General features: G+C 32.2%; 1 pseudogene across 1 annotated transcript in view; it reads right to left on the reverse strand.

Annotated features, from left to right (window-relative positions):
* Window positions 1–1,476: 1,476 nt before the first annotated feature.
* LOC143248729 (kinesin-like protein KIF21A) overlaps window positions 1,477–20,404 on the reverse strand; it is an 86,597-nt pseudogene continuing 67,669 nt past the window's right edge. Inside the window, exons 24-35 of the transcript XR_013027160.1 lie at window positions 19,802–19,850; window positions 16,948–17,005; window positions 14,482–14,720; window positions 13,938–14,090; window positions 12,934–13,053; window positions 8,126–8,265; window positions 7,426–7,609; window positions 7,035–7,199; window positions 5,917–6,037; window positions 5,083–5,253; window positions 4,236–4,435; window positions 1,477–1,696 (exon numbers count right to left, since the gene is read on the reverse strand). The product of XR_013027160.1 is annotated as a kinesin-like protein KIF21A (transcript). The remainder of the gene's footprint in view (window positions 1,697–4,235; window positions 4,436–5,082; window positions 5,254–5,916; window positions 6,038–7,034; window positions 7,200–7,425; window positions 7,610–8,125; window positions 8,266–12,933; window positions 13,054–13,937; window positions 14,091–14,481; window positions 14,721–16,947; window positions 17,006–19,801; window positions 19,851–20,404) is intronic.

Here is a 20,404-nt window from a genome sequence, read left to right on the forward strand (position 1 = left end):
GTCCCTAACATGTCAAGTTAATCTACAAGTGATGCTTTATTTACAACTTTTAAATAAATATTTTGGACTAACAAGTGAATTTATTTCAATCTTTCAACAGTAAATATCAAACTTCTAACATAAATACCTTTCTTATCACATCTCTACTCATCTATTTTAAGAATTCCACTCTTGTTCATGTTGGTTATCAAATAAAAACCGAATGATAGTGTAGTTTTTCACACAAAATGAGGGAGGCTATTCAGATTTAATATACCCTACTGAAAACTTAATGACAGCAGCCTTGAGGACTGTTTTAATTTCAATATTCCAAGGTTATCTAAAAGTGCCATTTTTACACTACACATAGAGGGCTATGAACAAGTAAAAAAAAAAAAAGCTAAATTCCAAATGCATTATATATTAGTGTTGAAATGATGGGGAATGCAAAATATCCTAATATTATACTTAAAATGGTAGCAAGAAAAACCTGAGTTTTTGTTCTGTTATTCCACCTACAAATGTTTAAGATATATCTCATTCATACAGGTCTAAAGGGACGGGTAAAAGGCAGACTTTGTTCATTTGAAGCAATATGAAAAATGTTGATGCTCCATTACTGGGAGAACATACCCTTAACTAGATGGGCAGTAGGTGGCATAATTTTTTTTTAATGTTCAGTCTGTTCCCTAGAATTTCGTGTTGCACAAAATTCAAATTACAAAGCACTTTAGAGTTGTTAAAACTATTAATTTGGAAACTTTATGAATAATTAAAAAATTAAAAGTATAACAATACACCCCAGGAGACAGTGCAACTGATGACATTATATCACTGTCTTTAAGGACATGTTCCCCAGCTATACTTTAATCAAAAACTTTTAAATTTATTGTACCTACTGGGACGTAGGTTACCTAAAGTTATAACATTAGTAGGAACTTTCTTTCATGCAGTATCAACTAACCACAGCAGATGCTATAAAAATTCATACTTTGTACATTTTGAAAGATTGAAAAAACATTAGCCTGAAACTATCCATATCATAAACATGTGAAAAACGAAGCAAAAAAGAGCTAAATAGTCCTTTGCTACATGTTTTTCAAAAGGTATTTTGGTGAAGCAAACTTTTGGAGTTTGAAGACATGACCTTATGGAATGTTTAAAAACTATATTTTTATTACTGTACAATATTCATGTAGCAGAAAGCAAATAACTTAGAATTTATCCTGTACAGTCTCCTAAATTACATTAAACAATAAGTTAATACTCTAAACCCATGGAAATATTTTTAATGTCAAGTAGGTTTGAGGCCCTAAACATTAGCCTCTTGGTTAACAGAATCAGGAAACATCTCAAATTCTTATAATTATTGAAATTCAAACTATTACAGTCTTTAAATCATTTCTTGAATATTAAGGGACTAATTTTACAAATAACACATCAGAAAATCCATGAAAATGAAACCATAAAATCACATCTGTTTCACTGAAACTTGAATATTCTATGAAGCAGCATATGGTGAGCTGATTTTATCTCCTTAATAGAAAAACAAAAATAATGTTCCCATGGTTAACATTGTTTCTAAATCCCCATCTAGGATATTTAGTAGGAATCTTCGATTTCTGTCTTAATGTGTTGCTGTTATAGTCTTCCATTTCCAAAACAACTGATCTCTGGTGAAACATCACGTGCATGCCACATGCGCACTGTATGATCACTGAGGAAACATGAACATGAAAGGAAACTAAATGATAAATAATATAATATATATATACTTTCTATTTTTACCCGTAAATGGTAAGAAGTCCTTCCTGGAATGAAAAGCTGCACTGTTCAACTTGTCAGTTATACTTAGCCTAATTTTTCTAGCTGGTTAAATTTAACATTTGCACTGTGTGTAATAATCATCTGAATGCTACTTTATATAGCTTTTTTACTTTAGTTTAGACACAAAGTACAAATTTGGCCACAGAGCTGAATAACATCTTTTCATGTACAAGTTGGTATAAATAAGTAAGCCATGTTTGGCTAGAACTACAAGTAACATTAAAAAGTGGGTTCTGAATTTGACTGCAGAGCTAGACAGGGCTATTGATGACTTTAGTTAAAAGAAAAATTAAAAGCTAATGATGTAAAAATGTCACTATTTTACTACATTCTATTGTATTAATTAAAGGTATGTGGATATCATTTGTAGAAAAGCTCTGTAGTGTACCCAACTAATAGTAAAAGATTCTTAAAAAGGAAAATAGTAAACAAATAGTATTTAACTGAGTCAGAGTAGGAAAGAACCGTTTTACTAAAGAAATAAGAGAAAGTAAAGAGAACCAAGTCACCGGAAGAACCAGAGGACAAAGGAGCTCAACAAGTTAGAGGAGCAGCAAGAGGTTTCCAAATTTTGATGGATGCCTCACTGTAAATAAAAGATGCAAACAATTAGTATAGAACCAAAATGAAATGCAGTTCTTTGAGGGAGGGACATGTTTGGAAAGTAAACATGTTTTGTTAAACTTAATTCAGTTGTTTCATTTACATAGCAATAGAAGAACTAGTTCCTAAACACAAACAACATATGCCAATGAATAAAATAATTACACCATCTACATAGTTCAATAGAAAATTTGTTGGAAAATAATATGAGTTTGAAACATTCTCATCAGCAAATCATAATTACAAATGTTTCATGTTCATCTGCATTAAATTATAACAAAAACTTGACTAAAGATTTAGACCTATGTATGAAAACAAGATTTTAACCATCTTGTCCATGGACTTCATGACAGTTTGTTGTTTCATGCTATGTCACTCAGCTTAAGCCATAGAATAACAGATTTCTCAACTAACTTTTTAAAATCAGGTTCGATATCTTTAAAAAAAATCTATTTCAGGCACTTGCAAAGAATTTAAAACAATATGCAATAATAGTTTGCTCTCTGCTGATGAGAATAGTTTATTATCAATGAAAAAACAATAGTTTTAAATTGATCCAACTGTTTAAGAGTGATGTACATTTTAAATTGGAGAATAATTAGTAAGATACAGAATATACAGTATTATGTGGTAATGAAAAACTGTAAAGCAATCTATTTCAGAGTAACAATTAATCAGTGCAGGGGGCGTAGATTTTTTACACCCGATGGGGGGGGGGATGATTTTTGCAACCACTTATGTGGACTGTTCAATTTGCAAATTGGTAATCTCTGATTATGCGAACCTGAAAGCTGTAAACATGCAGTCACACAGTAATGTTGTTGCCACGATACTTGCATGTATACTTAGGCCTACTGACTGATACTTATGAACTATCGCTTAGATCAAAAAGCTTAGAAGCACGCCTATATTAAAGATGTACATTTCGGCTACTGAAAAAGCCTACATCAAGGCCTAATTATGTAATTCGATTGGTAAGAACACGACAAACACACAATTTGTAGGCCTGTGATGCAATAAAACAATTCAGCAGACCAAACTGTAGGGGGGGGGATGATTGTATGCACCATACCCCCCACCTAATATGAAGGAGGGGATGTATACCCCCCATCCCCTCCAGGATCTACGCCCCTGAATCAATGTCTTTCTAAAATGGATATCACAAGATTGGTGTGATCTCTTATTTTACATGACAGTTACTGAGGGAATGAAAAGATACAATAATAATATGAAAAATATTAAAAAAATTTATTTTGAGGGTGAATTGAGCAACTGCTTAGTAGAAAAGTCATAGTTTTAAACACTTCAAATTAATTGGTACTTTACTTCATTTTGACTATGTGATTAAACGTTTTAAACAAACCTGTGGAGAAAATATAATAATTTATTTTTCCTTCTTGAAATTACTTGATACATTTATTTTTTTAAGATACACAGTAAGTTTGAATAGTTTTAGGTAGTGCTTAGCTGGTCAACAACTTTTCTACACTTCCTTTCTGGTAGTCTGTGCAACCTGTACAGATAGTTTTCTTTTGTATTTGGCATGTAACATAATAACTAGAGAGTAGATTAACCTACTTTTGTTACTCTGAAGACAAACAATGAGTCAGTTGTTATCTGCTATGTAACAGAGTGACTAGGGAATAGATTAACTTACTTTGATGCTATAAAGATAAATGATGTGTTGTTTATTATTTGTTTATTATTTTGGAATGTAACATAATGATCTGGCTACAGATTAATCTACTTTTGATACCCTGAAGATAAACAATGAGTTGGTTGTTATTTGGTTTGTAGTAAAATGTCTAGTAGGTAGGTTAACTTACTTTGATGCTGTGAAGACAAATGTTGAGTTGGTTGTAATGGCATTAATAGGTGCATTGTGAGCCTTTAATTCAGTTATCAACTGGCACCTGTCTGCAGACCACAGTTTAATAAATCCACCACGACAACAACTGAGCAGTGTGTTGCTGTTTGGCAGAAAACTCAGCCCACACACCCAATCTTTGTGGGCTTGGTTCAGTGACTATAAGAAAAAAAAACACACATTGAATAACAATTTAACCATATATAACTGACAAAAGAAAATGTACAGTCTGAACAAACAACCTTCACCAGGTCCCAGTGATCAAACAACCTTCACCAGGTCCCAGTAAGTATCATAATGTTCATCCCTGTATTATTTTTAACCACTTTTTTGTATTTTAAGATTTTATAATGGTATAAGTGTATAACTTTCATGAAAGGCAATACAGAATGCATAATTTAGCCCTGTAGAAAATACATTTAATTAATGAATGCCATACTACTCAGCTACATCTAAATCTTGGAGAGCTTGCAGAGAGTGATAACTGTAGCACTTACTCAGAGATTCAATTGGTATGGGAAATGCTTATGAATTTGCTTTAAAAATTAGATTTTTTTAAAATAAAGCCTTTACAAAAAAAAAACTGGTGAAATCAACAGTTTCTCTAAGTGGAAAGTTTGCTAGAAAGGAGGAAAAAACAAAAACAGCACTTTCTACAATATTTTTTGTTGTTAGTGGCATAAATAGCTTTTGTTTAAGAAATGATTTAAATCTATTTATCTAAAATACATAGAACAAAAATTCATTAGCATACCTACAACCATTTTACTTCATATAAAAGAGAACAAAGGATTTTTCATATTTACCTGGACCAAACACTGATTACCGAGATCCCATTTCTTGATGCACATGTCCCGAGAACCAGAAAACAAGTAGTTTCCATGAACAGCAAGGGACTGAATTCCATCATAGTGGGGAGGTTCAAGATTAAGTTTGGGTGTCAAAACACCACTGGCACCATCCATAACCTCAAACACCTGTATGCAATGAAAACCATTTCAAGAGAGATATTCTGAAATTATTTTAAATTAAATGCAATATTTCAAAAGGTGCACAAGAGTAAATGCTTTAAAATGTAAATGTTTTTTTAAGTTAATAATTTGTACAATATTAACATTAGGTTATTAGTTTTATAATTCCCAATTACATCATTTAAAGACATGGTTTTTCACATGAGGAGTGACAAAACCTTGAAAGAATCATAGATTGCTCTGGTCAAACTTAATTGAAACTATTAATAAACACCAATCAACACATTTTCTGACAAAAAAACAAAATAGGGTTAACTAACTGGTGATATATTAAAAACACAAAGATTTTGGGATATGTATTTACTATATTTAGAAAAACTAGTATGATATATGATTATACTTCATTCCATTATTATGTAAGGTAATTTCAATTAACATTGAGAATTTGAATTTTCCAGTGCTTAAAACACAAAAAACGTTCAACTCACAACCTAAGAAAATTCAAGTCCACATAAGAATTTGATACAAAGTGAATACCACTAATGAAAGTTGTTTTTTTTTCTATACTACGTCTTCTGCAATATCTAGTCTTAACTAAAACTGTAGGTAATCTTTAAAATAATAGGTTTTTATAATTAAGTTTGTACGAATTACTAACAGTATTTCTACCTTTATATAATGATCTTTTGAACCAGTAATAACCAACTTGTTATCTTCCCTCTCACCATCAAGAGCGAGACACATCACTGCAGCCTGATGCCCTCCAGTAAGTTTGCCTATGCTGTGAAACCTAAAGGGCAAAAAAAGTGCTCTAAGAAAAATAAAAAACAGAAAGAGAGAAAGTACCTAGGAATTTTTCACTGTTAAACTCAATATTACCCAGTTCTGATATATAAACAATTTAAGTAATAATGTAATTTTATAATCCAAACCTGAAGCAAGAGGGAATCCTCAATAGCTGCTGCATTTGAAATTCTTCCACATAGGATTAAAGTAAATTAATCTACAAGACCTTTTTTCCTTTTTATTAGCTATATTTTTGGGCACCAGCAATACCAAGCAAAGGGTGTGTGCATACCTAATTCAATTTTATTATTAATCAAAATCTATACCTGCCCACCCTCAAATTGAAATTCTTTTAGAAAAGATTAGAGAAAATTAATCTGATACCTTGGAACCAATGAAAAATTAAAGAATTCAACCTCCCACATCCAAAACTGTAATTAGGTTTCAAATTTAGCTACGAGCTAAAGGTTGTTACTTGAAACATTTAGCATCATTCTCTACATCACTATGCTGAGGTTAACCAGGTGAAAGCAAACATAGTTGCTACTGTAGTTATGTTGATTGTAAATGTATTTCTCTTGATTAAAATGGATTCCTCACCTTTTAGTTTTAAATTAATGACATTTAGATAAGATCTTGATATTTGATGTCATCTGCTTGTTGAATTCCATATTCCTTTCTAAATGCTCAGCAATGTCATTGTTAGTGTTGGTTGGTTTTTATTTTTTAATGTTTCATACTACAGTAGCATGTAAGAAGACTTTAGCAGCACAGTTAGTATTAAATCGACATCAAGTCCAAGATTCACACAATACGATACAACATTAGTATTCTTAAAGACTTTATAAACACAACTGGTATTAAACCAATTATTCAAGTCTCAGATTTACAAAATACACTATTACTAGTGTATTGTACTATGTGGATCTGAGAAGACAAGTTTAGAAACACAATTAATATTAAACCAACATCTAAAGCATGCCAGGTACTAGAAAACATACATTCTCAGGTCCCAGATGCGTACGATGTTGCCTGCTGCAGAAAACAGAACTGTTCCATACTGATCGAGTAAAATATCGTTGATCTGCGTTTCACCTTGAGGCAACTGTATTGTTCTTGATGGGGTGTTAAACAGCATAGGTCCAGTGTTTGTCAATCCAGAGGAACTGAAGAGATTAAATTAATAACATTCCAAACATTGAAAACCACTGTTCTTTATTACACTGTGTTAGAATATAAAATCTGCAGTTATGAAAACTGAAAAAGAGAAGAGAAAAGTAGTCTTATTGTTTTAAAATAAAAAACAAAACTTTTGAATAATAAATACTTTTAAAACAGTTTTAGAAGTAATATTAAATTTGTTATTGATTCTGTCATCTTAACATTACTAACCAAAGTGTCTTGACACAACGCGAGGGATTTTCTCGGATGTCCCACACATTAATGTATGCCGTGGAGACACTAAACACTAAGCGTGTGTATTCACAGTAACGTACTACATTTACATTGTTTGGATGACCACCAAGGGTTTGAATCTCTCTTCCACTCTGAAGATCCCACACTTTCACTGTTCGATCTAAGAAAAACAATACTAGTGTAAGTCCTTATTAATTTAACTTTTACTGAATCCTAATAAATACTCTACCCAGTACCATCTATTAACACATCCACTCCATATTAAGATGTTTAGCATTTTCCTAAAAATGTACTTTTTTTAACACTAAAATTACAACTGGAAAAGCAAAATCAAAAGTGTCCTTGACAAAACTAAACACTGGAGCTTAGTTTTCCATCTCAGAACTTTTTACCTTGAATTACCAAATTAGTTTTGCTCAGTCAAACTGGATCTAATTATGTTACCATTGTGAAGTCTATGATGAATAATAACATTTAAATCCTTAGTAAAAAAAAAAGATACACTTTCAATATTTTTCAGTAAAGTATAAAAGTTTATGTTTTTACTACAACAATCAACGTGGTCTGTCATGAGGTGAACGAAAACAATTACAAATTAGCTTCAAATTACAAATTCAAATATGTTTATTAAAGAACAGTGACTTGTTTGACAGATATTTCATAACCTATTCCTCACCTTTTGAACTACTAAATAACACATCATCAGTGGCTACCACAGATAATATAGCTTTGCTGTGACCTTCAGCCACGTGGGTACAGACCAATGGGGCATTTCTTCCCTGTACAGGTTTGCCAGTGTAAGGGTTAATATTTCCTCTGTAACGTAGAGAATGTTTACAGAAAACTTGTAAATTTTAATCATTTCTTCCTATATAAATGGTATTGGTTTAAACCCACACTAACAGTCAAGATTTTAAAGCTGTCACTCCAATGTTAATTAAGACAATATTCACATTAAAACTATTAAATATAACATTTGATTCTATGCAATTTAAAAATATTATTTAAATGCCAGTTTAGTTTTATTTTGTTTTGACAAACTTTAATTGTACAGAAGGCCAATTATCAACAAGCGAGATTCATTTGTTTGGATATTTTCTTTGTACTTTAGATTCAATACACACAAACTACAATAAATACTTTAAACGTTTATTCATGTGAATGTTACACAAAGTTAGACTTTCTCTTGTTATAACAATATTAGAGCTTCTCATGTTATAACAATAACAATGAAGCAATTGTCAGTTTAATGATATAATCATACAAATGGTTGTCAGTTTACTGACAAATAGTGTAACATGGACCTTTTTATCATAGAACCTTAAAAACATTGTAACATGATTAATATACATCAGTTTTGATTTATTGTTCTTACCTTTTATAAAATTTATGATAAGGCACTGAGATATAACTTAGATCCATAGATCCATTTAATTTTTTTACCGTTTATATGCACACTAAATTAAACATTATAAACTTTTAAGCACAAAAGTTTAAAATGACACAAATTAAGTCAAATGCACAGAGAAAATACAAATAACTAATTTTCAAGGACTACATTAAATGTAGATCAAAATTTCTTTCACTGAACTTGTGAAACAGATTTATACAAATTCAACCTCAATCTGAAAACAAGCTTTGGGAAATTTACAATACTTAATATAAATGTTTATACCTTGCAGTTTTGTACAACTGTACATCAAATGAGGTTATCAGAGGTATTTTCATTACTAAACAAAGACTTCTTTAATAATTAAGAAAAATGAAAAAAAAAACACAATATGCTAGTATATAAACGTTTGATTCAGAAGGTACAAGATAATGTAAACTGTTGCAAGTGTATATACTGTTGACTTGAAGTTAAGTAACTACAGAAAGTTATCAGTAAATGATGAGAGAAACACGTAGAGATTAGATAATGAAAGTACAGATCAGACAGCACAGGTAAAGAAACGAGACGTACAGATCAGACAGCAGAGGTAAAGAAACGAGACGTGCAGATCAGACAGCAGAGGTAAAGAAACGAGACGTACAGATCAGACAGCAGAGGTAAAGAAACGAGACGTACAGATCAGACAGCAGAGGTAAAGAAACGAGACGTACAGATCAGACAGCAGAGGTAAAGAAACGAGACGTACAGATCAGACAGCAGAGGTAAAGAAACGAAACGTACAGATCAGACAGCAGAGGTAAAGAAACGAAACGTACAGATCAGACAGCGCAGGTAAAGAAACGAGACGTACAGATCAGACAGCAGAGGTAAAGAAACGAGACGTACAGATCAGACAGCGCAGGTAAAAAACGAGGCGCACAGATCAGACAAGCGCAGGTAAAAGCGAGGCGCACAGATCAGACAGCGCAGGTAAAGAAACGAGACGTACAGATCAGACAGCACAGGTAAATAAACGAGACGTACAGATCAGACAGCAGAGGTAAATAAACGAGACGTACAGATCAGACAGCAGAGGTAAAGAAACGAGACGTACAGATCAGACAGCGTAGGTAAAGAAACGAGACGTACAGATCAGACAGCGTAGGTAAAGAAACGAGACGTACAGATCAGACAGCACAGGTAAATAAGCGAGGCGTTACAGATCAGACAGCAGAGGTAAATAAGCGAGGCATTACAGATCAGACAGCAGAGGTAAATAAGCGAGGCGTACAGATCAGACAGCAGAGGTAAATAAGCAGGCATTACAGATCAGACAGCAGAGGTAAAAGAAACGAGGCGATACAGATCAGACAGCGTAGGTAAAAGCGAGGCATTACAGATCAGACAGCGTAGGTAAAAGAAACGAGGCGATACAGATCAGACAGCGTAGGTAAAGCAGGCGATACAGATCAGACAGCGTAGGTAAAGAAACGAGGCGATACAGATCAGACAAGCGTAGGTAAAGAAAGGCGAGACGCAGATCAGCCAGCAGAGGTAAAGAAACGAGGCGCACAGATCAGCCAGCGCGAGGTAAAGAAACGAGACGTACAGATCAGCCAGCGCAGGTAAAGAAACGAGACGTACAGATCAGCCAGCGCAGGTAAAGAAACGAGACGTACAGATCAGCCAGCGCAGGTAAAGAAACGAGACGTACAGATCAGCCAGCGCAGGTAAAGAAGGCGACAGATCAGCCAAGCGCAGGTAAAGAAAGGACGATACAGATCAGCCAGCGCAGGTAAAGAAACGAGACGCGACAGATCAGCCAGCGCAGGTAAAGAAACAGAGCGCACAGATCAGCCAGCGCAGGTAAAGAAACGAGGCGATACAGATCAGCCAGCGCAGGTAAAGAAACGAGACGTACAGATCAGCCAGCGCAGGTAAAGAAACGAGACGTACAGATCAGCCAGCGCAGGTAAAGAAACGAGACGTACAGATCAGCCAGCGCAGGTAAAGAAACGAGACGTACAGATCAGCCAGCGCAGGTAAAGAAACGAGACGCAGATCAGATCAGCCAAGCGCAGGTAAAGAAATGAGACGTACAGATCAGCCAGCGCAGGTAAAGAAACAAAACACAGGTTAGTCAATGCATGAGAAGAGAAAGAAAAATTAGATAAGACAAGTGGAAGAGAGTATAACCTAGGGAGATAATTATAAAGTAGAACTAACAGGAAATATTGGCTTAAGGGTTTGTTTTTGTTCTTTCTTAGCTTCTACAACATATAAAGAATGTTTAGCTAAGAGCATACAAATCCAATCTTATAAACAGAAATACAAGCATCAAATTGTGTTTTAGCACTGAAATGTTTCTGCAGTGGATAACAACACAACAGTATGAGGTGTTTTAATTTGTACATTTATAATTTAAAAAAACAACAACTAATGTTTTTGGAAGTTTTTCCCGAGTCCTTCTGAGGTAACTCAGAGTTCCTTTCTCGGTTATCCTTATTTTATAAACAATATTTTATGAAACATACTTATGAGATATTGGTGTAATTATTATAAAATTAATCACCAAACATTTATTAATGAACACAAGGATTTTAGTAGTTGGATATGTAAATACACACTTTGGTATGAAACAATGAAAACAGGACCAAGCATGACCAGCAAACTTTACAAAGATCGTTTATATTAGTGTTACACTTCAAATTCAGTAGAACTTAGCTCGAAGTGTTAATAGGATAGTAAAAAACAGTCAAAGAAATTTGTTACTTCTTTTAGACTATTCGTCACAGGCTAAATCATGCATACACAAACTATATACTTGCAATTATTTACAATGCTCATGAATTCTCCTCACTCTGTTACATTACCTTATTGCCATGTTTTACAACTCAAAGCTTGACAACACTGTTTGCTGTAAAACAACTACTAACAAAACCTACACCTGAGAGGTTGTTGGTAATCCTGTCAAACAACAGAGTTTGTGATGAAGAGAACTTTTAATTTCTCTACAATTCACACTGTATTCTTTTTCAAACTCTACTTCTGAAAAATAGAGAGATTATGTTTAATCATATGTTCAGATACGTGAGAGGGAGTCATTGAGTGTTCTTTAAACCTAGCTAACAACAGTTGTCAGTTAGGAATTTCAGTTTTTACATTTAATCTGATACACTGATGCTGATGGTTCAATACAAATAAAATTTTTTTAACAGAAACTTGCCTTATTTCTTCCCTGTTAGGAAAGAGTTTTCCATTAAAATCCATATCACATTTATTAACAGTTTAACACATTTTATAGATATTGGGTGAAAGTTAGAGTTGTACAGCAAAACAATAAATGTGCAGATTTTCTAAATTTTCCCTGTTTGTCTCTTCAACCTGTAATTAAGTTTCTAAGGGCAGTGAAGATTATTTACCATTTTGAAGGGATACTTATTTTGTGATAAAATTTGAGATTTGAAGGTTATTTTATCACTTAGGAAATTCTGTTTACAAGAATACACATTTTTTACTTGTATGAAAATGTTTTTATGATCCCTTTCATGTTACTTAGGTTCTTGTAACGAGCACCAATGAAGGTGAACTCCTAAAGTATGTATTCCTACAAGCAAGAAAAGGGTTACACATCTAATGACACCATCTCATTACTAACAAAAAAAAAGAAAAAGAACCAGCTTAAAGGGAGTTACATTCAACTCTTATGTTGCAAAACACAGCTTTATGAAAACATAATTAGCTGACAGTGTATAAAAAAAATGGCTTTATAAATATATAATGACTACTTAACAGTTTGCAAAACATGGGTTTATGAGAGAATCACAGCTAGCTGACAGTCCATGAAAAAACAGCTTTATGAGAGAATCATAGTTATCAGACAGACAGCAAAATATATATGTGAAGAGTTGAAAATGGAAATTAAAATCATAGGAAGGAGAAATGTAGTCACTTGACTCAACTGACTGTAATTTTGTTGATCACAAAGATGACACACACACACCACATACAGGCACTCGGTTAGAACCAATTTCTTTTTACTCAGGTCTGATATCTAGCAATGTATTAGCTTCAAACTGAAATGAAAGAAAACCTCAGTATTTACATCTCACCTATCAGGCTTACAATTGTTAGTAGTAGTGCCACTAGTAAGCCGAGAGAAAACGTTGTCTCCAGCATTACGACGACCAACAGGTGGGGAGTTGGGAGGGGTGGCATCAGAGCTAGATTCACTGGAAATCACAAGCACACAAAGGCTTAAAAACACAGGGTCAGTTGGGTTAAACAGAGCTAGTAGTTTTAGTATAAGCAAAATACAAAAATTCATAACAACAGTTTAACATTTCCGTAAAATTATCTCTTACACAATGGTTTAATGATGCTCATTTCATGTACAGAAGCATAAATGCTAAATATTTCTGTAAGGTCCATGTTTTTGAATAAAGTAAGTAAACACAGGAGTTCTTAAGGTACTCACATATATTTTTTATTGTAAAAAAATTAATTTTCTCCACTCAATACATCTATTATAATCTACCAGAATTGTGTGTTATAAGCAAAAATAATGCCAAATAAAACTAACCAAATAAACACTAATAAAATAAAAGATGAGGAAAAACTCAATACATTGTGTTGCACACAAAATTTTATTTTTATTCAACGAGTGAAAACAAAACTATATGAGCTTCATGCTACTTTCAGTGATTCAAAATCATTTCTCATAAAATCTTCACAAAAACAATACATTTCTGATTCAGTTACATTGTTAACTTTGTAACCAGTTGGACCTGACAGAGTATTAAAATATTGTTTTTAGCTATTACACATAATACAGTACATAGGAAATAGTCACTGTTATCATTATCTAGCAAATAATGTAGAAAACTGATTTGCAAAATAACTCATTTTCTCCTGTAACAAGTTTGTAATTGAAATGTACAGAACAGAGAATATCAGTTTTGTTATGTTAATCAGAAAGTATTGTTAAATCACAACAGAAAGGGATAAAGAAATTTTACTCAATATTAGGAGAAGCAAGAATGTTAACATTGTTTGCACAATTCTTCTAATGTAGGCATTAGAAATAATATTGTTATCTCAAAACAAACTGCCTTACACAGAATGCTGCCGTAGAGTCAGTGTGGAGAAAGATAAGGGATTATTGAGATTTTTACGGCGGAGAGCAGGGGAAGTTTCAGTTGAAATTTTGTTGTAAGTCTTGCGCCTCAGGATAGGGGATGAATCAGGCTTAAACTTGCCAGGCATATCTCTGTTATAAAAGGAAGTTACATCATTACACAGTAGATTTTACTTTGTGGCAAAGTTTGCCACCGTGCATATTATACACTTCAAAGAGAAATAAATTTCTGAACATATGAAAGTAAAGAACATTAAGGTAAACTGAATTATAAAAATTCAGACTAATAATTCATGAAACTGTACAGTTTGAATCACCTAGTAAAATCAGTATTATGTACAACAGCAAGTCACTCAATGATCTCAACCCATAAAGACAAGTAAATTTTGACTGAGCCTATTTTCTTCCAGTTGCTCACACAGTTAAATCAAGAGTACCCGTTACTCAATCACATAAAATTTTCATTTGTTATTAAAAATATTCTTCTAGTGGAAACAATCATGCACATAGAACTTGGTTTTACTTGAGGGATCCCGGATCACTAATCACTCGATGAATATTCAGCTTGTCGGCCAAGACATTATGAGTTGGTATTGAGACACTCTGTGTCATGTCTTCCGCCTGACGGTAGGAAATAAAAGGCAAGTCTTTCTGCTGTGAGGAAGATTCCATTTCTTCTTCTATCTTACTAACTGAAGGAACCACAGATTCATTCGACAGGGGGAACAACAGTTCTTGTGGTGTTGCGGTTCGACGTCGAGCCTGCCATAAATATTTTACTTAAATACCACAATAAAATTTAATCTGTTTAAAAAAACAAAAAATAACTTAATTTTAAAATAATTAGAATATTTTATTTTTCTTCCAGGAATCTTCAAAGATAACTTACTAGCTTTTGTTAACAGATCACAAAAATATCAACCAGTAGAAATAAAACACAGTTAACATTAAAAGATGTATTTGTTTTTAAGCACGAAGCTACACAAAGGGCTACTGTGCTCTGCTAACCATAGATATTGAAACCCAGTTTCTAGCATTATAAATCTGCTGACATACTGCTGTGTCATTGAGGGACAATACTGAAAGAGATTAAAAGATATTTCAAACATACCTCCTGCATTAGAGAATGAAAATACACTTCATAATGGGAAAGAAAATATTAAACTATGTTCTAAATACCTTCAGCAATTGAGAATTAAAACAGTGATTGATGTGAGAGATTGGAAATATTCCTTTCACACCAGTGAAATATCTCAAGAAGTCTTATTTTAATTGTTTTCCTACCATATTTTCTATCAGGTAAGTAAACCAAATTCACAAGTAAGAATGAAATGCCATCAATTACATTTATTTAAAAGTATTTTCAAATTAAGATATACGTGATAAACTTGTATATCAAAATAAGCATTTTGAAAGTAACATGAGCTCTACAGAAGCAGAATGGATAAAAATAAGCCTACCCTTTTACAATAGCGTAGGTATAATATACGCAAGTTTATCTACACACTGGCACACATTAAGTGTTTATACTACAACTTTTGATACAGTATGTGTAAATTTTGTATAATTTTGGTACAAATTACAAGTTTTTTGTACACAAAAAAATAGATTTTTTAATGAAATACTTTTACTAAACATTTATTTGTTAAAATAGTGTTTCATTAGTAGTCCAAGTGAAAAGTATTTCATGATATAATTAAAAACTCTTCATCCCAAAAATCTCAAATATTTGTGTGATCTCTAAGACCTCCTAAATACAATCTAAATGTTTGTTTTCAGTAACACTATATTTTATTTTGTTTTATCTACTCATAACTATGTGGGATCTGTCAATTGACCAACCTTGTAACCATCATACAAAATTAGGAAATAAATATAAATTATGCTTTTTTTTCATGCTAGAATTACTACATATTGTACCATGAAAATACAAACGTTTAGTAGTCTAAATAGCTTAAATCTCTTATATATTTATTATGATGTTTTTCTGTTTGTGCATCAACTTGCATCAATGCATATATTTTGTAATATTCAGACACATTTCAATTATTATACATTACACACACACACACACACTCACACAATGTAGTTGAATAACAAAAAGAATTCAATAATAATTTTATTAAGTTAGCAACTAAGCTGTAGTTGGGTTTAAAAAAATAAGAAACTTCAGACTAAAAACACAACCTTCCTTCTTGAAATCGTTGTTTGAAAGAACATGGTAGTCTTTTCGAAGATTAAAATGGCTGAGAAAACCACTAAACACACATTCTAAGCTGTCAATTGGTTATTTGCATGTCATATATTAAAGTAAATGTATACAAGTGACCATTTTCAAAAATTGAAAAAGGTAAACAGGGCCACTGTTTGATTCAGTGCACAAGCCATAACTCAGCAAAATAAAAAGATATGAAGTTCATATTTCACATTCTAACTTGTCTACGTTAGGATTTCAAGTTACTAATTTGTATGAAACTAGACTTAATATTTTGAAATCACAAACATCTACTTTTAAACAGTGCTGCATTCAACTTACTACATGACTCACCAAAATCTGTATTTAGGTGTGTTCTTTCAATATTTACTTTTAAATTAAGAAATTAACTTTATATATAAGTTTGAATCATAACCTACATTCTGATAACAAACTTACTGACAAATTCACAAAATAGTAGTTTAATCAAATTTTGAATGCAAGTCAACAAACAAGATGACAGAATTTTTGAGCCATAACCCAACAACAAGAAAGGGTTAACTGAAAGTTTTTAACTTAGTTTTATTTAACCTTTGTATTACACAGATAAAATCATTCTTCAAATGAAGCAAAAATTAAAAATTGAGTGAAATTTGTAATTTTTTTGCTAGTTTTCAAAGTGAATTTTTTCATGCACATAAACCAGTTACATGTTAGACCATAAAGAAACTCCAAGATCAATTTTCTGATTTACAGAATGCAGTTCTTACAAAAATTTTCAAAACTTATGAATACCTTATCTCTCCTTCCTAAAGTGTCCACATTTGTTGAGTCAGATTCCTGGCTTAGATTCCTGAAGAGAAAAATAAAAACAAATCAAGACTGGATGATGAAACAGAAGACACAACTTTGAAGTATTGGTTTATAAAAAATACACAAGCTGAAATTAAATTATGGAGTGAAATTTCAGTAGAAAGACATAAAAAAGTGAAGTTAGATAAAAAACAGTATATACCATGAAAAGATGTAACTAGACTACAAAAAGATGTTAAACAGATGGAAGAAAAAACCGACTACAAATGATATGAAATAGATAAAAAACACTCGTAAACAGACCTATGCAAATGATGAATGAACTGCAATAGATATGAAACTTTTAGATAAAAAAAAAACAAAGAAAGCAATCAGTTTAAAGAATAAATTATGAGAGAGAAAAGAGAAATCAAAGGAACAATATGTTTTATGAAAAGCAAAAAAAGAGAAAGAGAGAGAGAAGATGGAAAAAACAACAATAAATGAAGGAAATATACAAAATGACATTTAAAATGTACAAGTCAAAACAGTAATTTTCTGATTTCAGAAAAATCTTACTAATGGTATTACACAATGTTAAAAACAAATTTATTTGTAAAGCTTTGTTACTAACTAATTGAAAAAATGTATAAAATAACTAATACTGATCCAAACACCTCACCGAATGAGCGGAACTCTTCAAACTGAAAAACTATTACTTGATTAAGAACTACGTAACAAATGTGAAAACATCACTTATACATTTTATTAACTAGAGCACTCTATTAACTAGTATTTATAACTGGTCTTTCACTTCTAGACATTCATAAAACCTGACAGAATTTTGTGACATCATTTAGAACATTCTACTAGATGCATTTCTATAAACTTACTTCACCTTAATATCATGCTCCTTCTAGCTAACATTAAAACTGAAACCATAGGTTCTTGATGACAAGAAACTCACTTGAAATAAAAATGTATCTCAGAATGGTTGGCGTGGGTATAACACTTTTATTGCTAAGGAGAGAAGAACATTTCGAACTTCCTAGATCATCTTCAGGTTAAGAAAGACAGAGTTTGAAAGTGACCGTTGCTGGACATATCTTAAAGACAAGTGTATAAATGAATACAGGTATCAATATAGTGGTGGGTGTAAGGCTGAATTGATCACTTGAGATTCACTATACTGGTGCAGGTACATTGACGATACAATTGCTGGATTCACATCTACAGAACATACACTTAGTTTCTTTTAACCATGTTAACTCGATACACCCCAACATTAAGTTCACCTGTGAACAGGAAAGAAACTAACCAAATAACATTTCCTAACCTCAAGATCACCAGAACTGATACACAATTCAAAACAGAAATCCACATAAAAAAATCACCCATACTGGATTATATATTCCCTGGAACTCAGCACGTGAAACAAATCAAAAACATAACATATTAAGAAACCAAATAAATGCAGCCACAAAACTATGTTAACCTGATAAAATTAATGATAAAATCAACAAAATAAAACATTTTGTTTCATTAACAACAAATTTCCTCAAAAAAAAAAAAAAAAGTGGAAAAAAGTATATGCACACGCTGAGACCAACAACAATAAATCCCAAGATGCAACAAACTACAAAACCTTATACTGCTGCATACCATGTTCTAGACATCAGCAAAAAAAAAGAAAGAAAACACAACATTCCAGTAAACACCAAATTTATTCAAAAACCAGGTACAAAACTGAAATCCATACTATGTAAAAACTACACCGACAAACATAATTTATAAAATACAATGCAACAGCATGCCAGGACTTCTTTATTGGAGAAACAAGTAGAAAAATGGAAACTAGATTCAAAGAACACAGAAAAAACACCTTCACACATTTTTAAACACTGCAAATCAAATAAACATGACATAGCCATAGAAAACACCTAGATATTAAATAGGGAAACAAATATAAATAAATGCAAAATCACAGAAGCCCTACTTATACAGCAACTAAAACCAAAATTAAATCAGCATAAAAGAACGCCTTTATACCTATACTAATTAATAACCTAACATCTACCTACAACGCCCCCTACAATCCTGTACTCGTTTATACTCTCATCCCGAAGACGTGTCCAGCAACGGTCACTTTCAAACTCTTTCTTAACCTGAAGATGACCTAGGAAGGTCTAAACGTTGTTCTCTCATTAGCAGTAAAAGTGTTAATACCCATATCAGAACTACTGAACTCCAAATCTTTTAAGACTAGCAACACCTATGGGAATTTTCAGTGTTTCAGTTTGATATAGATCACGGTTTTCTGTTCTTATTTTTCAAAACACCAACTGGTGATTCAGGGTACTGTTAAAAGAAATGGGGCACAAGCCCGTGTGCCAGTGCTTAGCGATGTCTCCGATTTGAACACTGAAAATCCAGCTAAAATGCTTTTTGTTTCTATGGAAAGTCAATAGCTTTTGATAACATGAGAAAACACATTTACTCTGTTGGTCTCATAAAATGGGAAGTATAGGGCATGTTGCAAATTATATACAAAACATAATAAAGGATAAATATTAACAAAGCATTTTACATAATTTAAAAGAGAACAAGCTTTCATTAAACATCTATATTAATATAAATAAATATTAAGGCTCAAACAGACAACATCTACTCCAGCTAAGGATGAAAAATGGACTGAGTTTGAACTAACCACTCAACACATTTTATCTATGCATTCAAAACTTGAAAATGATTTTAAGAGAGCATCTACATTTAGTAAGAAAGCAATCCAACTTAATATATATTATGAAGAATTAATGATAGCAATTAACTCCACGACTCTCATTTTGAGCATGCTCACCTATCTGCAGGGGAACTTGACCTCGACGTTTCTTCACTTTTTAAATATTCTGAAATAGCATATAGTTATATTAGTCTTAAATTTCACTTTCCAGAAATGAGAATTTAAATGTAAACCTATTAAATTACAAGGCATATATAGGTTTAAAAAAGATTGAATATTATTACATGAATTAAGTAAACAGACTTAGTTGTTAATACAATTGAAAATTTGCTTTAATTAATATCACATCAAATAATATTTTAAAACATTATTTATTAATGACAATCACAAATTATCAGATATAAGTTACTGATATGGTTCATGTTTGTGGTGTCGTAATCAAATATTAATCTGGTTTGTGTCCCTGTTGTCATAACGAGATACCAATAAGTGATAATGTAAGCAAAGAAGTAATTCCAACAAGAACAATAAATATTGTTCAGTATGGATGGATTTAGTATGTATAAGCAAAATACAAGCCAATTATTCCCAAACCTACAGTGAATAAAAAGGTATGTCGGATAATATTTTCCATCCTTGATCAAAACAATTAATTCAGAGAAGTCTCCTTCCTTACTGGAACAAAATAGTTTGTTGTGGTGGTACAGGTGAACTACTAAG

This window comes from Tachypleus tridentatus, chromosome 4 (assembly GCF_004210375.1).
Source record: "Tachypleus tridentatus isolate NWPU-2018 chromosome 4, ASM421037v1, whole genome shotgun sequence".
NCBI lineage: Eukaryota > Metazoa > Arthropoda > Merostomata > Xiphosura > Limulidae > Tachypleus > Tachypleus tridentatus.